The 20,014-nt window shown below is 40.0% G+C and overlaps 1 pseudogene; it reads right to left on the bottom strand.

Moving 5' to 3' along the window:
- Positions 1-630: 630 nt before the first annotated feature.
- Positions 631-17,478, bottom strand: LOC101699781 (mitochondrial import inner membrane translocase subunit Tim21 pseudogene; annotated as a pseudogene).
- Between the last annotated feature and the right edge of the window lie 2,536 nt (positions 17,479-20,014).

Below are 20,014 nucleotides of genomic sequence, written 5' to 3'. Positions count from 1 at the left end.
CCATACACCTGCTAGAACAGATAGAGCCAGTTCACCAAATGGCAGAGTGTGTTCTCCTCCCACGGTAGACAGTGCCTCCAATCACGAATTGGGAAACAGGAAATAGATTCCTAGGTCATACAATTTCCACAACCTTTCTATGATGTATTTACCATCTAACTGATTATAGTCCTCAAATACTTTCATATGTTATCTTAAGAGATTCCAAATTATATGGAAGATGTTTCTGACATTTTTTTGCCAGTACTGGGGATCAAACTCAAGACCTTGTGCTTCCAAGGCAGGTATGGTGCCACTGAGCTAAATCCCTGGCCCTTGACATTTTCCTTAGTTCTAATTTTTTCTGTTGGCTTTATATAATTATACAATATAAAAACCCCCAAAATATTGAAATTTGTTTATTTACATGTTGTAAAACATTCAGTAATAAAAAATTCTCATCATGAATATTAGAGCAGAAATACTGCCATAATTAAAAATTCACTAATAAAATATGCTTTATGATCTATTTCGTGATTTTTCACAAGAAAGGCTTGTCTAAATGTATCAAATATCCTATTACATTCACCTTTATGAGTGCTATACTGTCTTACTCTACTGAACAGATTCTGGAAGAGAGTTGTGAAGATCATAATGAATCTGCACTATTTCACACCCACCAGGGAACAGTATGCTTGCTTGATTCTTTTAATTATCTTGGAATCGATTATCTTCAATGATAATGGTTCTTCTAGGATAGGATTCCACTTCCACAAATATGTACCAAAATTCATAGTCACCATTCTTTGGGTTCTCTTTAACCTCCACATGCACTGTTCCTTGCTTCCCTGGCTCGGACCTTTCAATGTAGAATTTCACACGCGTGTGTTTCAGCCCATCTTTTATATATTCGATAAAACTGACATGATGCCTTCGACCACGTCTTGTCATCTCCCCGTAGCCTTTAACAGGCTTACCAAAGAAACTGATCACTGCGGGATATGTTCTGCATTTTTCTAAGGCTTTCCGGTATATCTTTCTAGGACTGGATGAAGAAAAAAGTTCTTTGAAAATCACGTAAAACAAGACACCTGTCATGCTGATTCCAATGAGTACCACTATTAAGTAGGTGAAATGTTTTCCAGCTTCTTTCACTTTCTGAGTCGTTGGGATAGCGGTTTCCCCTCTCTGACCTCTGTGCACAGATACTTGCTTGCTGCTGTCCTCTGCTTTCTGGGGTCGCGGTCCCTGCGTCCAGATAGTTTTCTGGGGGCACTTCAAAGATAGATCCAGGTCGCACCATTTTCTTCTGCTCTCGAAGCTCCCATCTCAAACTGGGGTCAGTCGTAAAGGAAGCTTTGTTAAGCGCAAAGTGCAGCAACGACAATCGTCTCTCAGAGGATCTGTGCAGCTTTTCTGCATACTGTATAGCTCGTAAAAAGTACAAATCATGTTCAAAGAAAACTTCCGCGTAGTGACAATGCTAACTAGAGTCAGCAAAGATTTACCACCCAGCCAGATACGTACTGAAATTCACACATTTGTATTACAGGAGCTTTAGGATTATATTGACAAAAAGTCTCCTGAGAGAATGTTCATCTTCCTTTTATCCTCTTCTTATATGAATTAAAATGTCCGAATTACCTCCCATGCTGACATTCGCACCTGCCCCGCTATACCTTCGCAAAGCAGCCTCTAATTTCTTCGTTAATTACTTCTGTGACCCACTGGTTGTTCAAGAGGGTGTTATTCAGTTTCCATGTGTTTGTTGGGGTTTTGCAGTTTCTTATGTTATTGATCTCCAATTTTATTGCACTATGATCTGATAATATACAGGGGGTAACTTCTATTCTTTCACATTTACTTAGACATGTCCTATGAGCTAGCATGTTGTCTTTTCTGGAGAATGACCCATGTGCAGCTGAAAAGAATGTGTATTCTAATTTTGTGGGGTGGAACACTCTGTAAACATCTATTAAGTCCATTTTTTCAATGGCTTGGTTCAGTTCTAGAATTTCGTTGTTAACTTTTTGTCTAGATGATCTGTCTATTTGTGATAGTGGGGTATTGAGGTTCCCCCACTACAATTGTGTTAGTGTTTATTTGGTTTTTCTTCCCCCCCCCATTCCTAGCCCTCCCTTCACGCCCTCCACCCTTCCCTATTTACAAAGACTTTATTTCTATTTCTCCATTTCTCATTATTTTTTCTTTCCCTTCTTTCCTTTCCCCTGCCCCTCCTACTACCCCTACCCCTTTGGACCTTTTCTTCCTGTTTTGCGTTATCGATTATTTTTTCTAATCATTGGTACATTTTAGGTATACAATATAATGGCATTCATCATTGGAAATTTGCACCTTTACATAGTCTCTCTTGGCTCTTATTTTTCACTCTTGCCTAGCCCTCCCTTCAACCTCTCCATTCCTCCCCATTTACAAAGATTTTGTTCCTATTTTTCCATTTTCTCATATTAATCCCATTCCCTTCTATCCTTTCCCCTAGCCCTCCCACTTGCTTCCCCTTTGCCCCTTTTCTTCCTATTTCACATGACCTATTATACATTTTAGTCCTTATTTACACTTTCAGTTTCTCACACCAGAGAAACTACTCAGTATTTATGCATGTGTGTCCTATTTATTTCACTTAAGAGTATCACCTCAAAGTACATCCACTTAGCTATAAATGTCTCTAATTTCTAATTTTTTATGGCTGAGTAGTACTTCATTTTATTAAAAAACCACATTTTCTTTATCCAGTCTTCAGTTGATGGGCATTTGGGCTGTTTCCAAGTTTTAGCTATCACCAACTGTGCTGCTATGAACATAGGTGCACATATATCACTGTGGTATGATTCTTTTAATTCTTTGAGGAAGATACCAACCAGCAGGGGAATAGCTGGGTCAAATGGGACTTCCAGTCCTAGTTCTTTGAGGTATCTCCATACTGATTTCCACAGTGCTTGCACCAGTCTACACTCCCACCAGGAGTGGAGCAGTGTTCCTCTTTCCCCACAGCCCTGCCAGCATTTGTTATTGGTTGATTTCATGATAGCAGCCATTCTTTCTGGAGTGAAGTGGAATCTCAGCATTGTATTCATTTGCATCTCTCGAATGACCAGTGATGTTGAACATTTTTTCATGTATTTATATGCTATTTCTACTTCTTTGTCTGAGAAGTGTCTGTTCATTTCAGATGCCCATTTTTGGATTGGGTCTTTAAATTTGGGAGGTCTGATCTTTTTAAGTTCTTTATATTCGAGATAGTAGACCTTTGTCTGAGGAAGATCAGGTGAAAATTTTTTCCCACATTGTGGGTTGTCTCTTCACACTGCTAGTGGTTTCTCTTGCTGTGCAGAAGCCTTTTAATAAGAAGAGATCCCACTTGTTGATTGTTTGTGCTAGTTCACAGGCAACTGAGGTTTTGTTCATAAAATCTTTTCCTACACCAATGTCTTCAAGGGTTCTACCTAACCTCTGTTCCAACTGGTTCAGAGTTTCTATTTTAATATTTAGATCTTTAATCCATTTTGATTTTAGTCTAGTGCATGGTGAGAGATATAGGTCTAGTTTTAATCTTTGGCAAGTTGAAGCCCAATTTTTCCAGCACCATTTATTAAAGAGGCTATCTTTCCTCCAGTGAGGGTGTTTGACTCCTTTATTGAAGATGAGATGGCTGAGTGTGTGTGGTGTTGTTTCTGCATCTTCTAGTCTGTTCCACTGGTCCTCAAGTCTGTTTCTTTCCCAGTACCATGCTGTTTTTATCACAGTAGCTTTGTAGTAGAGTTGCAGGTTGGGGATTGTGATACCCCCTGCCATGTCTCTGTTGCCTAGAATTGCTTTTGCTATTCTGGGTCTCTCCTTGCTCCAGATGAATTTTTGGATTGTTTTCTCAAGGTCTATGAAGTATGCTGCTGGGATCTCAATTGGAATTGCATTAAATCTATATAGCAGTTTTGGAAGTATGGCCATTTTCACTCTATTAATCATTCCGACCCAGGAGCAGGGGATGTCTGTCCATTTTCTGTTATCATCTTCAATCTCTCTTTTCAGAATGCCATAGTTTTCAGAGAAGAGGTCTTTGATTTCTTTTGTTAGGTTGATTCCTAGGTATTTCAGTTTTTGGATGCTATTGTGAAAGGAATTATTTGTCCTATTTCTCTTTCAGTGAGTCTGTCATTCATGTAGAGGAAAGCTATTGATTTTTGTGTGTTGACCTTGTATCCAGCTACTTGACCGAATTTGGTTATTAAGTCTAGAAGACTTTTGGTGGAGTTCTTGGGGTCTTCTATATAGAGTATCATGTCATCTGCAAATAATGACAATTTGACTTCTTCATTTCCTATCTTTATTCCTGTTATTTCTTTTTCTTGTCTAATTGGCATGGCTAATGTTTCCAGAACTATATTGAACAAGAGTGGTGATAGTGGACATCCTTGTCTTGTTCCTGATTTTAGTGTGAAGGATTTCAGTTTTTGACCATTTAGTATGATATTAGCTGTTGGCTTTTCATAGATGGCTTCTATCAGTTTGAGGTAGAGACCATCTATTCCAATTTTTTGTAGGGTTTTTATCATAAATCCATGTTGGATTTTGTCAAAGGCTTTTTCTGCATCTATGGAGACAATCATATGGTTTTGTCCTTCGTTCTATTGATATAGTGTATTACATTGATTGATTTGCGTATGTTGAACCATCCCTGCATCCCTGGGATGAATCCCGCTTGATCAGGGTATATGATCTTCTTGATGATCTTCTGCATTCTGTTTGCCAGTATGTTACTAAGGATTTTTGCTTCTAGGTTCATTAGTGAGATTGGAATATAGTTCTCCTTTTCAGTTGGGTCTTTCTCTGCTTTGGGGATCCAGGTGATGGTTGCTTCCAGGAATGAATTTGGGAGTATTGCTTCCCTTTCAATTTCATTGAAGAGTTTAAACAGTAGTGGCAGCAGTTCCTCTCTAAATGTCTTGTAGAATTCAGCAGTGACGCCATCAGGGCCTAGGCTTTTCTTAGTTGATAAGTTTTTAATTACATTTTCAATTTCATTGGTTGATATTGGGTTGTTCAGGATTTTTAGGTCTTCTTCATTCAACTTTGGTAATTCATATGTATCTAGGAATCTGTCCATTTCTTCTGTGTTGTCCATCTTATTAGCGAATAGGTTCTGGAAGTAGGTATTGATGATCCTCTGGATTTCTGCTGGGTCCATTGTAATTTCACCCTTTTCATTCCTAATTGCACAGATTTGGGCCTTTTCTTCCCTTTTTCTGACAAGGTTGGCTAAGGGTTTATCAATTTTGTTGATTCTTTCAAAGAACCAACTCTTGGCTTCATTGATTTTTTGTATCGTTCTCTTAGTCTCCATTGCATTGATTTCTCCTCTGATCTTTATAATTTCCTCCCTTGTATGAGGTCTGAGGTTGTCCTGTTCTTCTTTTAATGGAAGCTTGATGTTCAGCATCAGGTTGTTTAATTGGGATCATTCTGTTTCGTAATATGCATACTCACTGCTATGAATTTCCCTCATAAGACTGCTTTCATTGTGTTCCATAGATTCCAATATGTTGTATTGTCATTGTCATTTAACTGAGGGAACTGTCTGATTTCTTCTTCAATTTCCTCTGTGACCCATTGGTTATTCAGAAGTGTGTTGTTCAATTTCCACATGTTTATGAAATTTTTTGAGTTTCTTTTGCTATGGATCTCCAATTTCATCTCACTATGGTCTGATAATATACAGGGGACAACTTCAATTCCTTTCCACTTACTTAAACATGTTCTATATGTGAGTATATGGTCTATTTTTGAGAATGACCTATCTGCAGCTGAGAAGAATGTGTACTCTGATTTTGTGGGGTAGAAGACTCTGTAAACATCTGTTAAGTTCATTTGTTCAAGAGTTGGATTGAGTTCTAGTATTTCATTACTTATTTTTAGTCTAGTTGATCTATCTATTTGTGACAGTGGGGTGTTGAGGTCCCCCACTACAAATGCATTAGTGCAGATATGACTTTTCATGTCCATTAGTATTTGTTTTATATAGTTGGGTGCACTAGTGCTTGGTACATAGATATTTATGATTGTCATCTCTTCCTCTTGGATTGTTCCCTTTACAAGGATGTTGTGTCCTTCTTCATCTCTCTTAATCAGTGTTGGTTTGAAATCTACTTGATCTGCAAAGAGGATAGCTACTCCTGCTTTTTTTTGGGTTCCTGTGGCACGGAGTATTGTTTTCCACCCTTTAACTTTCAGTCTATGAGTTTCCTTTTGAATTAAATGTGTTTCTTGTATGCAGCATATTGTTGGATTTTGCTTCTTGACCCATTCTGCCAGTCTATTTCTTTTGATTGGTGAATTGAGACCATTAACATTGATGGTTATAACTGAAACGTTTTGACTTGTCATTGCCATTACTTTTTCTTTTTGTTGGATTCTCCCTGTTTACATTTAATTTCTTGTCATGCCAGATGGCTTCATTCTGCTTTGCTTCCTGGGATTATGATCCTCAATGTCTGTTCCTAGGATATTGTGTAAAATTCTTTGGAGTGCTGGTTTAGTATTCACGAAGTTCCTAAGGTGCTCTTTGTCATGAAAGTATCTTATTTGTCCACCCATTTTGAAAGATAGTTTTGCAGGGTACATCAGTCTGGGTTGGAGGCTGTTTTCTTTTAGGGCTTGGAATATATCACTCCAAGCTCTTCTTGCCTTGATGGTTTGTGTTGAGAAGTCTGCTGTGATTCTGATGGGCTTTCCTTTGTATGTGATTTGTTTCTTTTCTCTGACTGCTTGGAGAACTTTGTTCTTCTGTTGTGTTTCTGGAATCTTAACAATTGTATGCCTATGTGTAGATTTTTTTTTATCAAGGGTATTTGGAGTCCTATATGCCTCACTTATCTGTATGTCAAGCTCTTTTCCCCTGCTTGGGAAGTTTTCTGCCATTATTTCTGTGAAGAGATTTTTTTATGTCATCTGCACTCTCTCCTGTTTCTTCATTGAGCCCAATCAGTCTTATGTTATTCTTCTTTGCATCATCTAGCAGCTGCTGGATTGATTTCTCATGTTCCCTTATAATTTTGAAGCAATTTTTCTTTTCCTGGTCACTAATTGCAATCTTATCTTCTATATCTGAAATTCTGTCCTCACATTGGCTCATTCTGCTGTGTAGACTTTCAATGGAGTTTTTCATGCCCTGGAAATCTATTTGCATCTGTTTTATGGATTCCATTTGTTTCCTATGTTGGGATTCCATCATGTTCCTGAGCTCCTCTCTAGATTTATTAATCATGTCTTGCACTAGGGGCACAATTTCTCCTGTTATCTGAGAAATTATTTCTGATTTCATTTTTTCCAGATCCCCTTTTGTTGCCAGTTCAGTGGGTCCAGGTTGTTGAGTATCAGAGGGTTCCATCTCATTTCCCTTTGGGGTTGCTGTAGGTGATCTGGAAGTCTGGTTTTGAGACTTATTTATGTGTTTTCTCATTTCAACTGTGGGGGGGGGGCTGTTGGCACCTGCATGGATTACCTCCTCTGAGGTGGGAGAGGTGGGACAGGGGCCAGGAGCAGCGGTAGGGATGGTGACCCAAAAGCCCTTTCCTGTGTGCTGCGAGCAGTGGGAGGGATGGTGGCCGGGAAGCCCCTTCCTCTGGACAGGAGCAGTGGGGTGGCGGCTCAGAAGCCCCTACCTCTGGGCCGGGAGTGGTGGGAGGGATGGTGGCCCAGAAGCCCCTTCCTTTGAGCCAGGAGCAGCGGGACGGGAGGTGGCCCAAAAGCCCTTTCCTCTGGGTTGGGAGCAGGGAGAGGGATGGTGGCTGGGAAGCCCCTTCCTCTGGACCAGGAGCAGTGGGACGGCAGCTCAGATACCCCTACCTCTGTGTTCAGGAGCAGTGGGACTCAGTACCATGGTCTGGTGGTCCAGTGTCCTCTGCGTCTTTGTAGTGTGGAACCAGGTGGCTGTACAGAGGAGCGGGGGTGGGAGGGTTCGTCCAGTGGATTGTTGTCGGGGTGTGGGCTGATTCAGCGTGTTCCGCTTGACTCAGGACCTCAGTAGGGCATGCGCAGACCTGCCTGCCTGCCTTATTTAGTTTTTCATGTCTATTAATATTTGTTTTGTATAGTTGGGGGCATTCATATTTGGTGAATACACATTTAGGATTATCATCTCTTCCTCTTGGATTATTCCCTTCACAAGGATGTAGTGACCATCTTTGTCTCTCTTAATTAGTTTTGGTTTGAAATCTATTTTTTCTGCAAATAAGATTGCTACCCCTGCTTTCTTCTGGTTCCTGTGGCATGGAGAACTGCTTTCCATCCTTTTACTTTCAGTCTATGAGTTTCTTTTTGAGTTAGGTGTGTCTCTTGTATACAGCATATTGTTGCATTTTTCTTTTTAATCCATTCTGCCAATCTATTTCTTTTAATTGGTGAGTTGAGGCCATTAACATTGAGGGTTATAATTGATAGATATTGATTTATCCTTGTCATGAAGTTTTACTTTTGTGGGCTCTATTATTTCTCATTTTTCCCCCTTTCCTTTTAGTGTCTTACCTTTCCTGGTGGCTTCCCTCTGTTGGGCCTCATGGAGTTGTGGCCTTCATTGCTTTTTTCTAGAATATTGTTTAGAACTGCTTGTAGTGCTGGTTTGGTGTTCATGAAATTTCTCAGGCATTCTTTGTCATGGAAGTATCGAATTTCCCCATCAATTTTGAAAGATAATTTTGCAGCATACAACAGTCTAGGTTGGAAGTTCTTTTCTTTTAGGGCTTGAAAGACTTCACTTCAGGCTGTTCTTGATTTGAAGGTTTGTGTTGAGAAGTCTGCTGTGATTCTGATGGGCTTTTCTTTGTAGGTGATTTGTTTCTTTTCTCTAACTGCTTGTAGGATTTTGTTTTTCTGTTGGGTTTCTGGGATCTTGACTATTATATGTCTAGATGTAGATTTTTTTTGATCATGGCTAGTTGGAGTTCTATATGCCTCACTTATCTGTATGTCCAATCTGTACCTCTGTCTGGGAAGTTTTCCACTATTACTTCTGTGAACAGTTTTTTATGTCAGTTGTGCTTTCTCCTATTTTTTCATGGACTCCTATCAGTCTTTTATTATTCTTCTTTGCATTGTCTAGCAGTTGTTGGGTTGATTTCTCATGGTCCCTTACTATTTTTAAGAAATCTCTATTTTCATGGTCTCTAACCATGATCTTGTCTTCTATATCTGATATTCTATCTTCACATTCCCTTAATCTGCTGTGGATATTTTCAATGGAGTTTTTAATCTCCTGGATATGTGTTTGAATCTGTTTCATGGATTCCATTTCTTTCTTATGTTGGGCGATCATAGTTTCCATTTCTTTCTTGTTCTGGGTATTCTTGGCTTCCAGCATGTTTCTGAGCTCATCTATTTTTTTTATCTGTTTCTGTTCTAGATCCTGTAATCATGTCTTTCACTCTGCTCACCATCTCTGTAGATATCTGGGAGATTATTTCTGCTTTGAATTTTTCTAGAGCTTTATTCATCTGTTTTGTTACTTCCTGTGCTATCAGTTCAGGGTATCCAGGTGGTTGGTTATGGGACATTTGCATTTCATTTCCCCCAGGATTTACCCTTGGTGGGGTGGAAGTCTGAGTTTGTGCCTTGCTTAAATGTCTTCTCATTTTTGTTTTTGGTACTGTCCTTGGTTTAACTCCTGGATTGATAGTTTGAAATTGCTTATTGTAGGTATCTTTGTTGCTTGTAATTAGAACACTTATGGAATGATTGCTTCTCAGAGGTGTCTTCCACATATAGCTGGTCTTTAAGTTTTGAGCCTCTAATGACTCTAAAGCTATCTCAGTTTCCTTATACTAGGAAAGTTAATTAACTAGATCAATAACAACACCTTAGCCCAAGTGATACAATCAGCAACACCACTGCATCAAGTACATCTTTGAAAATGACATTTTGTGGTAGTTATTAATCTATCACCTTTAGCTGTGTGAATTAAATCAAGATCAAGGACCAACCCAACATATAGTGAATAAACTCTTCAATATAACAACTTTACCCTTTGGTGTGGGGAGTTAGAAGGGGTTGGGGAGGGAGGGTCAGATGGAAAGAAGGATAGGGGAAGGTTAGCAGTGTGGCCAGAGGACACAGGTGAGAGGGAAGAACAGAATAATAGTAAAATAAAAAGAACTCCAAATGAGGACCAAAACAGAGACAAAAAGGGAAGATGAACAATGTGGGAGAGCAAGAGTGTGAGTGTAAGAGAGAGAGAAAGGAAAGAGAAAAGAAAGAAGAAAAGAAAAGAAAAAAAGGAGAGAAAAACAAATATTTGCAAAGAGTAGGAAAAAAATTAAAGATAAGAGGAGCAAAAGAAAATAAAAGAGAAAAAACCCCAAAGTATTAATACTAATTTTGGGAATAAAAATAAAACAGTGAAGATGTAGGGCCTCTTTCAGGGTATGTCTCTGCTGTCACAATAGACAACGTGGATAGCAGTGTGGAAATATAAGTCAATGAGTCTCAGCAAGCTAGTCTCAGACCCATGAGATTCAAGCAGACTTCTGGCTGCAAGTCCCAAGTTGAGCTCCCTGTCCTCCTGTAGGGTTGAACTCTGCAGAGTTGTATTGCAGGCTCCAGCTGCCCTTCCCCTGAAGATAGACCCGGTCCTGATGGGATGTGAAGATGACTCCAACTTACCCAGTACAGTGGTCTGGTAGTCCAGTGTCCTCTGCAACTTTGTAGTGTGGAACCAGGTGGCTGTACAGAGAAGAGGCCAGAGGAGTGGGGGTGGTGGTGGTGGTGGTGGGGCTGTCCAGTGGATTGCTGCCAGGGTGTGGGGCTGATTTGGCATCTTCCACGTGACTCACGACCTTGGTAGGGTGTCTGCAGACCTGCCTGTCTGCAGCGGGCTTGTCCATCAATTTTGAAAGATACTTTTGCAGCATACATCAATCTGGAATGGAGGCTGTTTTTCTCTAGGACGTGAAATACATCACTCCAAGCTCTTCTTGTCTTAAGGGTTTGCATTGAGAAGTCTTCTGTGATTCTGATGGGCTTTCCTTTATATGTGATTTGTTTCTTTTCTCTAACTGCTTGTAGAATTTTGTTCCTCTGTTGGGTTTCTGGAATCTTAACTATTATATGGCTATGTGTAGTTTTTTTTTTAATCAAGGCTAGTTGGAGTCCTATATTACTCACTTATCTGTGTGTCAAGTTCTTTTCCCCTGCTTGGGAAGTTTTCTGCCATCACTTCTGTGAACAGATTTTTATGATATCTTCACTGTCTCTTGTTTCTTCATTGATTCCCATCAGTCTTATGTTATTCTTCTTTGCGTCATCTAGCAGCTGCTGGATTGATTTCTCATTGTCCTTTAGTATTTTAAGGAAATTTTTCTTTTCCTGGTCACTGATTGCAATCTTGTCTTTTATATCTGAAATTCTATGCTCACATTGGTTCATTCTGCTGTGTAAACTTTCAGTGGAGTTTTTAATCTCCTGGAAATCTGTTTGCATCTGTTTTATGGATTCCATTTGTTTCCTATGTTGGGATTCCATCATGTTCCTCAGCTCCTCTATTTTTTTATCTGTGTCCTCTCTAGATTTATTCATCATGTCTTGCACTATGGGCACAATCTCTGCTTTTATGTGAGAAATTATTTCTCATTTCATTTTTTCCAGATCCTCTTTTGTTGCCAGTTCAGGGAATCCAGGTGGTTGAATATGATTGCTACATCTCATTTCCCTTTAGGATTGCTTTAGGTGATCTGGAAGTCTGGTTTTGAGACTTGTTTATGTGTCTTCTTATTTCAACATGGGTTGGGGGTTAATGGTGTGTGTACTGGCACCCCAGTGCTTCACCTCCTCTGCGCTGCAGGTGGCTCCTCTCCTCAGTGCTCTGCATGGTGGTATGGAAGCCTGGAAGGTTCATCTCCTCTGTGCTGGGGGTGGCTCTGCTCCTCAGCAATGGGGGTGATGATACAGTGGCCTGGAATGTTCCTTTTTAAAAATTTTTTTGAGACAGGGTCTCACTATGTCATTTAGGCTCACTATTCATCACAGTGATCCTCCTACCTTAGCCTCCAAAGTGCTGAGATTACAATTGTGCACCACCATGCCTGGCAGAAAAACTAATCTTAAAATTCATGCAGAACCTCAAAGAAACTTGAATAGCCAAAGCATTACTGAGAATATAAAACAAAGTCATAGGCACATTTCCTGATTTAAACATTTATTATGAAACAAGAGTTATCAAAATAATATGGTACTGTTATAAAAGCAGAAAAGAAAACCAATGAAAGAAAATATGCAGCCCAGAAATAAATCCAAATATATATGATTGACTAGCATCCAAGAGGACACAATAGAGGAAGGACAGTCTCTTCAATGAATGATGTTGAGACAATTGAATTTACCTTTGAAATATAATGAAACTGGACCCTTATCTATACCATACACAAAAATCTACTGTAAATGGATAACAGACACAAATATAAGATGTGAAAACCTGAAACTCTTAGAAGAAAACATAGGCGAAAAATTTTATGATCTCTGCCTGTACAATAATTTTTTGGATACCATACCAAGAAGTCAGGCTACAAAAAGGAGAAATAAATACATGGGAATACATAAAATGAATAAGTTTCTGCCTCATCAAAGGAAACAATCAACAAAATGCAAAGGTAACACACATATTTGAAAAAAATATTCATTGTCTTCATAAATGATAAGGAGTTTATATGCAAAACTTGTAAAGAACTGTTACAATTCAATAGAAGAAAACCAAATAGATGGATTGAAAATTGGGAAAAAGACTCAAGAGGTAGTTCTCCCAAAACAACATAAAAATGGCCCATATATGTATGAAAAAACATTCAACATCAGTAATCAAGAGGAAAATGGAAATGTTACGGCTTATATCTAAACTTTCCCCCCAAAGTCTCATTTGTAGAGAGCATGATTGGAGAGTAGGGGCCTTATACTCATCAGTGGAGCCATTTATTGATGAATTCAGTAGCTAAATGTGCTACTAAGAGGTGGGGCCTGGTTGGAGGTGAGTTGTTGAAGGTATGACCTGAAAGGGTGTATTCTTGTCACCAGCTTGTTGTTTCTCTCTTTCTCTGCTTCCTGGCTGCCATGGGTTGACTAGCTTTCCTCTACCTTGCCCTTCCACAATGCCTTTTCTGCCTTTGACCCAGCTGATGATGTACTGAAACCAAAAATAAATCTGCCTTCCTTCAAGTTGTGAGTATTGGGTATCTTGTCCTAGTGATGGGAAAGGAACTAAGATAGCAAATTAAAACCACTTTGAGAATTCACCTTGCACTTGTTAGGATGAGTATTATCAAAAATACAAGACAAAAAGACCAAAGACATTGTTGATATGAACGTAGATTGGTAAAGCCACTATAGAAAACAGTACAAAGGTTCCTAATGAAATTAAAACTACCACATATCCCAGCAATAACTCTTCTGGGTGTATAGCTAAAAGGAGAGAAAAATACTTGTACTCGCATGTTCATTGTGGTATTATGCAGAATAGTCAAGGTATGGAAATGTGGTTATGCCCAAAGCAGGCCGTAAGCAGTGCAGGCTGTAAAGAGTTAATCCTGCAAGTGGCTTGTTTATAGAAGTGAGTCTGTCTGAAGCCTACATGCCAAAGTCAGAGTGACTCTTATGCAAATTCCATTCCCAGACTAACACAAGAATGTTTTGTCTCTTCTTTTGCAAGCCTGGCCTGCAACAGCAATGTATCCCTAGCAACCACATGTAGCTCCTTCATATAGCCCCTTTACCCCAACTTAACAATGATTGTGTCACCAGTAAATATCGACTGTTCTGGCTGTTCAGGGCTTTTGCTTGCTCAGGCACTGCTCATCCCAGTTTCCCATCTCTGTCTTTTTAATTCTCTCTGAAAGTCTTTCTTCTCACCATGCATTGTAGCACTGAGAAAAAGATTGGGATCCACTACAGGGGTCTCTGATATGGAAACAATTTAAATATCTGGTAACAGATAAGGAAAATGTAGATACAAAACAGAACACTATTCACCCTTAAAAAGAAAGAGATCCTGCCATTTGCAGCACCTCGGTAGACCTAGAGAACATTGTGCTAAGTGAAATAAGACAGATGCAGGGAGAAATACATTGTATGATATCACTCCTATATAGAACTACCCTCTCCCCTAAAGGTCAAATTAGAGAAATAGAGAACAAAACAGTGGTTATGAGGAAAGAGAAGAAATGGGAGTTATAGGTGAAAGGATACAAAGTAGCAGATGAATAGAAAGACTAAGTCTAGAGATTTAATGTACAATATGGGGACTATAGATAAAAAAGTCTTGTGTTGCCTGCTTTGCAAGTGCAAAGACCCGAGTTCAATCCCTGGTACCAAAAAAAAAAAAAAGTCTTGTGTAAGAGATTTCTGTTAAATAAGGAGATTTTATCAGATCTTTTCAAAGCAAAGTAACTATGTGAGATGTATAGTAATTTGCTTCACTATAATAATGATTTTATTATCTATATGTATTCTGCAACATCATGTTGTAAACCCATACACAATATAATATTTTTAAAATAAAGAACGTAGATTTTATTGTTTTCTTCAGCCCTACTTTTTTCGATTTTTCTCTTCTCTCTCTTCAGGGCTGTTCATTTCTTTCCTCTTTCCCAGACCCTTGACACCTACCAGGCCCATTGGAATTGTAATTTAATTGCTCTTTTCCTGGGCTCTGAGCATTTGTATTTTAACTGGTCCCCAAATGATTGTGACACACAGATGGATTTGAGATACATTGATTAATGATCTTTCTAAAAAATGCTTATGCTTATCATTAAAATAGTCTTAACCCACACATGACTGTATTCAATTAAATTCTTTTTTGTATATCCTTTTATTGTTAAGTTCAATTAAATTTTTCATAATGATTTTTTTTGTGACAAAAAAATCCAGTACGTGACATAGTTAAACATTGACCAACTTCAGATACTTCAAGAGAAGCACAGTGCTCAAGCACAATACTGGCTGTGGTTTGTCAGTCCTGTGCTTAAAGACACATCTTGCAACATGAGGTGTGCATCTTTCTAGAATATCCTCCCTGAAGTTCATAAATGTCTTCATCAATGAATGAAAGGATCTATATTCAGCATGCCACAGCCAGCCCCAAATATCACTTCCCCCCCCACACACCAGCTTCCTGTCATTTGTGGTGTTCTCTTCACAAAACCACAGGGCTGGGCAGCAAGGAGCAGCTGTTTACAGAGCTCTGACTGTAATTAAGTCAAATTGGATCTGCTTTCTGTAGTATGGTGAGGAAATATACTGCCATTCATTATGTCCATGCTGGGTGGGGGAATAAAAGCATTCTTGCCAGTTTTCTGCATGTTGAAGCTGGGGAGTGTGGGGGATAACACTCTGTGGATCAAAATAGTATAGTGAGGAGCAGAGCTGCAGAGGCTAGGAGAGAGGATGGAGGCATGGAAAAGCCGGACTTCTGTGATATGGATGAGGAAGGGACTCTCAGGAGCGATGCTGTTGGGCTGGAAAGAGATAGTGGGCAGTAGCAACACTCTTTGTGCTAGTGTTCCCAAAGTGTCCCACCTCAAGAGGTGACATTATCCTACCTTCTACACTGGTCACCCTTGATCTCAGAACTCTAAGTTGGTTTCTTCTTCATCGAATTAATTGCATTCTGAAGTGACTGTATTTATTTATTTGGTTAATGTAATTATTTGCTTAGCTGCATTAAGACAAATACCTTACTTCTCTAGCTAAGCACTATACTTGTGGTGCTTGGTACTCTGATTAGAAAATATTAGGAGCTGGGGGCTGGGGATTTAGCTCAGTGGTGCTGCTGCCTGCCTCACAAGTGCAAGGTACAAAAAAATATATTAGGAGCTGTATTAGTTTCCTGTAGTTACCACAGCAAATTACCATGTTACTGTGAACTAGGTGGCTTAAAAGAACAGAAATTTACTCTCTCACAGTTGAGAAATCTGGGTGTCCAAAAATCAAGATGCTGGCAGGCTTGGTTCCTTCTGGAGGCGTGAATGTGCAGGGTGTTCCACATCTCTTTTCTCTTCTTACTGGTTACTGGTGAATCTTGGGGGTAGTTCTTTGGGTCCTAGCTGCACCACTCCAGTCTCAGCCACCATTGGCATATGGTGGGCTTCCTCATATGTAATTTTGCATGTCATCTTCTTTCTTATAACAACATCTGTCAGTGGCTTTAGGATCTGTCCTACTCTAGTATGACCTCATCTTAACTAATCACCTCTGCAAAGACTCTACTTCTAAATAAGGTCATATTCTGAGATTTCAGGAAGACGTGCATTTTGGGAGGGACCCGGTTCTATACCCTATAGATGTTCAATAAACTGTATAGAATAAATTAATCTTTTGAGGTTTCCTTTGATCTTCATATTTAAGTTCAGCAGAAAGGAAAGATAAAAAGAAGGAAAGGGTTGGGCTGGGGATTTAGCTCAGTGGTTCCGATGCCTGCCTCTCAAGCGCAAGGTTCTGAGTTCCATCTCCGGTACCAAAAATAAGAAGAAGAAGAAGAAGAAGGAAAGGGCTACTTTTGGTTCTAAAGAGGAACTCAATCTTATTTGAGTTCAAAAACCCCATTATTCTCAGGAATATTCCAAAAGAAAGACACAGGGGAGTAGACATTGTTCTTTACTATGGGAAACTTGGCAGCTGCAATGTTACAAGGCTCTTGGAGTAAACTACTCATAAGTCACTCAGGTTCTGAGCCTGGCTCCAGTACTGAGCTTCCCCACAAGCTCAGCTGGCTGGTGACATCTGCAGAAAAGGATACCCAAGAAAAGGAGAACATCTTGAGAAAGCTATTGGAATTAAACATTTGTAAAACTTTTGAATTAAAACTTTGAAAAATCACCCAAGTCATCATCAAGAAAAAAATGAGAATTTAGTTGGATTTACTTATATTTATATCATGCTTTAAAATTGTCATAATTTTGAATTACATATGACCAGAAGGCACCATGATTAACACTCTCAGGGCTCTCCAGTTGATTTAATCACAGCCTTATTGAGTCCCAAGATTTCTGAAATCACAATCAGAATAAAGCGGGGCCAAGAGAGGTAGCTGATATTTCTGAGCTACTAGCAGTTTGTTTACTTGGAGTCTTAAGTTGATCACTCAAGTCCATACACTGGTGTATACAAAATAAAACCAAATCAGCTTTAGGACCACCGCGAGGAGTCAAGGAGTTCTGATCATATGGGAGTCACCTTGTCTGAAGTCAAACCTATACCTTTGAGGGATGCAGACCAGATTGCATTCTCAAACTGCTGGGTGTTAAGGACAAATGTGAATTAGGACAACAAAGGCAAAAGAAAATTTCGATCACACACACGAGTTCACATCCTTCTTAAGTTGCTGGCTTTCCACTTTTGGTATATCCTGATTCAAATTGTCTGCTGTTTTTCCTTTTTGTCCTCACTGACCATGGGCAATTTGCTTCCCAATTGGTCGGTGTGCTTCTTGTAAAGTGCCACATCAACCATCATTGTCCTGGCACCATGTGGCTTAGCTGTGGAGGTCTGACAGCCAGATCAAACAACGCTGTGTGTGGGACTCACGTGGGGCTGGGGGTGTGCCAAATCCTGAAAGGCATGCAGTGATGTTTACTCACAGAAGTGCTGGCTGTAGTAAGGGAATGTGTGGAACAGTAATTAGCATATGATCTTTCAAGGCTTTCTTAATTCAGAGTAGCTGTATTTGCTTTTATGTAAATAATGGGCAAAATCCTGTTTAGTGGACTCTGGAAATGAATGCTACAAAGTGTGTGTCTTCTCAGAAAATAACTGGAAATTGGCACACATTTGCATTGCATGGTTATATACTTGCATGGGAAGTGTAAGTGTGGAAACTCAAGTGATGGAGGAGGGGTGGTCCTCTCCTCTGCAGATTTGCTCTGTTCTAGGGTTGATTGAAGTTCTTATACATACAAAGGCCTCCATGGACACCCAGTTAATTTCAAGAGGCCCTCTGCTTCTGTGTCACTGACATCTTTGTATCCACCGAAGAAGGTCGAGCTTGAACTTTTTAATGGTCTCTGATAACAGCTGGGGATTCCTTTCCCCTCTGTTTTCCTGCCACCCCCAGCCTCCTAAGAGGCAAGATAAAAGAGAATGGTTTTGCTTTTCCCTTCTTCTCTGGCTTTGATGTCCTCCTCTTCCTTGAGTTTCTAAACAGTTTAAAATAAGCAAACACTTAAAACATAACTCCTACCCTTCTGGGCCTTGCTCTCTTATCTGTTGTCCCCTCCCTTCTCACTGTCCTACACTGTTTTCCCAACTTGCCTCTTAGTTCCTAAGCTCTCTTCTCTCCCTATATATTAGTTAGGATTTGGATTTTGCTGCTTCAAAGTAAAATAAGTTACAGTGACTCACACTATAGATGAAAGTTTACTTCTCTCTCATAAATCAACACGGGCTGGTGGCTCTGTGTGGGGTGTTCAGGGATTTTGGGTCTTTCTGGCTTGGTCTTCTGTCCCTTAATGGTGGTGTGTTTGCAACTTCAGTCAATGCCAATGCTCCATGACCCTGGTATCTGAAGATTCTCCTCAAGGAAGGAAGAAAGAAGAGGTGGAGGTGAAACATAACCAGCAGGTCCTGGAATTACATGCAGCACTTTCACTTGCATCCTTTAGGCCACATACAGAGGCAAGAGAGAATGCGGGAAGAAGTTTCTAGCTGGTGGCTGAGTGCTCAGCTAAAATGAAGGTGGCTCAATTACTAAAGGGAGGATATGGAGAATGATGTGAGGGGACAAGTACCCGCCTCTGCCACACCACTCATGCTATTACACTATGTGTTGAGAATGAGAGAGCACTAGGGTGGAGTAGACTAGGCTGTTAGTTGCTCATTGGAAAAAAGGAGGAAAAAGTGATAAACTAGTCCAGTAAGTCCAACTGTGCATGTGCTATAACTATACAAATCTCAGAACTACTACTCTGGAGGTTTTATGAGGAGCATAAAAAGAATGAAATTCCATGAGCATTTTGGCCAAACTGATATGGGTTCCGTCCCAGCTCTGCTTAACTATCTGTCTGACTTTGGTACATGACTTAATTTGGATTCCCACAACTATTAAGTGGGAAAAATAATGACACCTACTTTTTAGTGATGAATTAATTCATTTGATGCTTAATACAAGAAGGTGAGGCTTCGAGAAATGCTGGTTGGTTCCATCTCTCATGGGATGGAAATTATTTTGGAATCTGTACCTGATGTTGCTAAATAGGAAATTACAGATGGAAACAGTATTTTGTTATAATACCCATGATAGGATGTGATTAGGGGAGGGATGGGATCTTTGCTGGATGAAGACCTGGGAGAATTACTCATGGAAACAAAAGGAAGGAACTCTTGGGAGTGTGAATGTCTCCAGAAGGAAGTTCCCCTTTGGAGGTGGTCCCAGGAAATGCTGGCAGCAAAGTGGAGACGTGAGAGAAAGGAGAGAAGGTAGCTGATGGGGGCATTATGGACCAGGTGACTGCTGTGGGCAGCTGGGCTGCAGTGCTGCAGGGCAGTGTATAAATGCCCCCTACTATCCCAGAAGAGGAGCTAGTGATTCCCAGCTTCTACCAGTGACTGGCTGAGTGCTGCTCCAGGGGATATTCACTCAGGCTCTTGTGCTTGATCTACCTTTCAGCCCGATGGGCCAGGAAAGCCCTCTTCTGATGTGCTGCAGGTGCAAGTGCTTGGAAGCCACTGAGTTGGTTGTAGTGGGGAGATGGGTGAGGAATCAACAAGGTGGCCTCTGCTACACTGGGTGGCCTTCCCTAGGTTGTAAGTCTCCTCCCTGTGGTCTGAGGGCTATGTCTGTAAAGGTGGTGGATTATGTATGTTCCCTTGCATTTTACAGGTGCGCTGCAAGCCTATTTGAGGATAATTCAGTCATTTACCATGTATAAAAAAAAAACAAACAAAGAGCTATGGGATAACTCCTATATCTTTTATTTTTCCCAAAATAGAAATTGACATGGTAAGATATGTTGTATCTTTGGGTAAAGAAACTTTGACAGTTTATCTTGCA

This window comes from Heterocephalus glaber, unplaced genomic scaffold (genome assembly GCF_053883595.1).
Source record: "Heterocephalus glaber isolate CG9 unplaced genomic scaffold, H.glaber_assembly_v1.0 deba00001543, whole genome shotgun sequence".
Classification (NCBI taxonomy): Eukaryota; Metazoa; Chordata; class Mammalia; order Rodentia; family Bathyergidae; genus Heterocephalus; species Heterocephalus glaber.
This window is presented reverse-complemented; position numbering and strand designations above follow the sequence as displayed.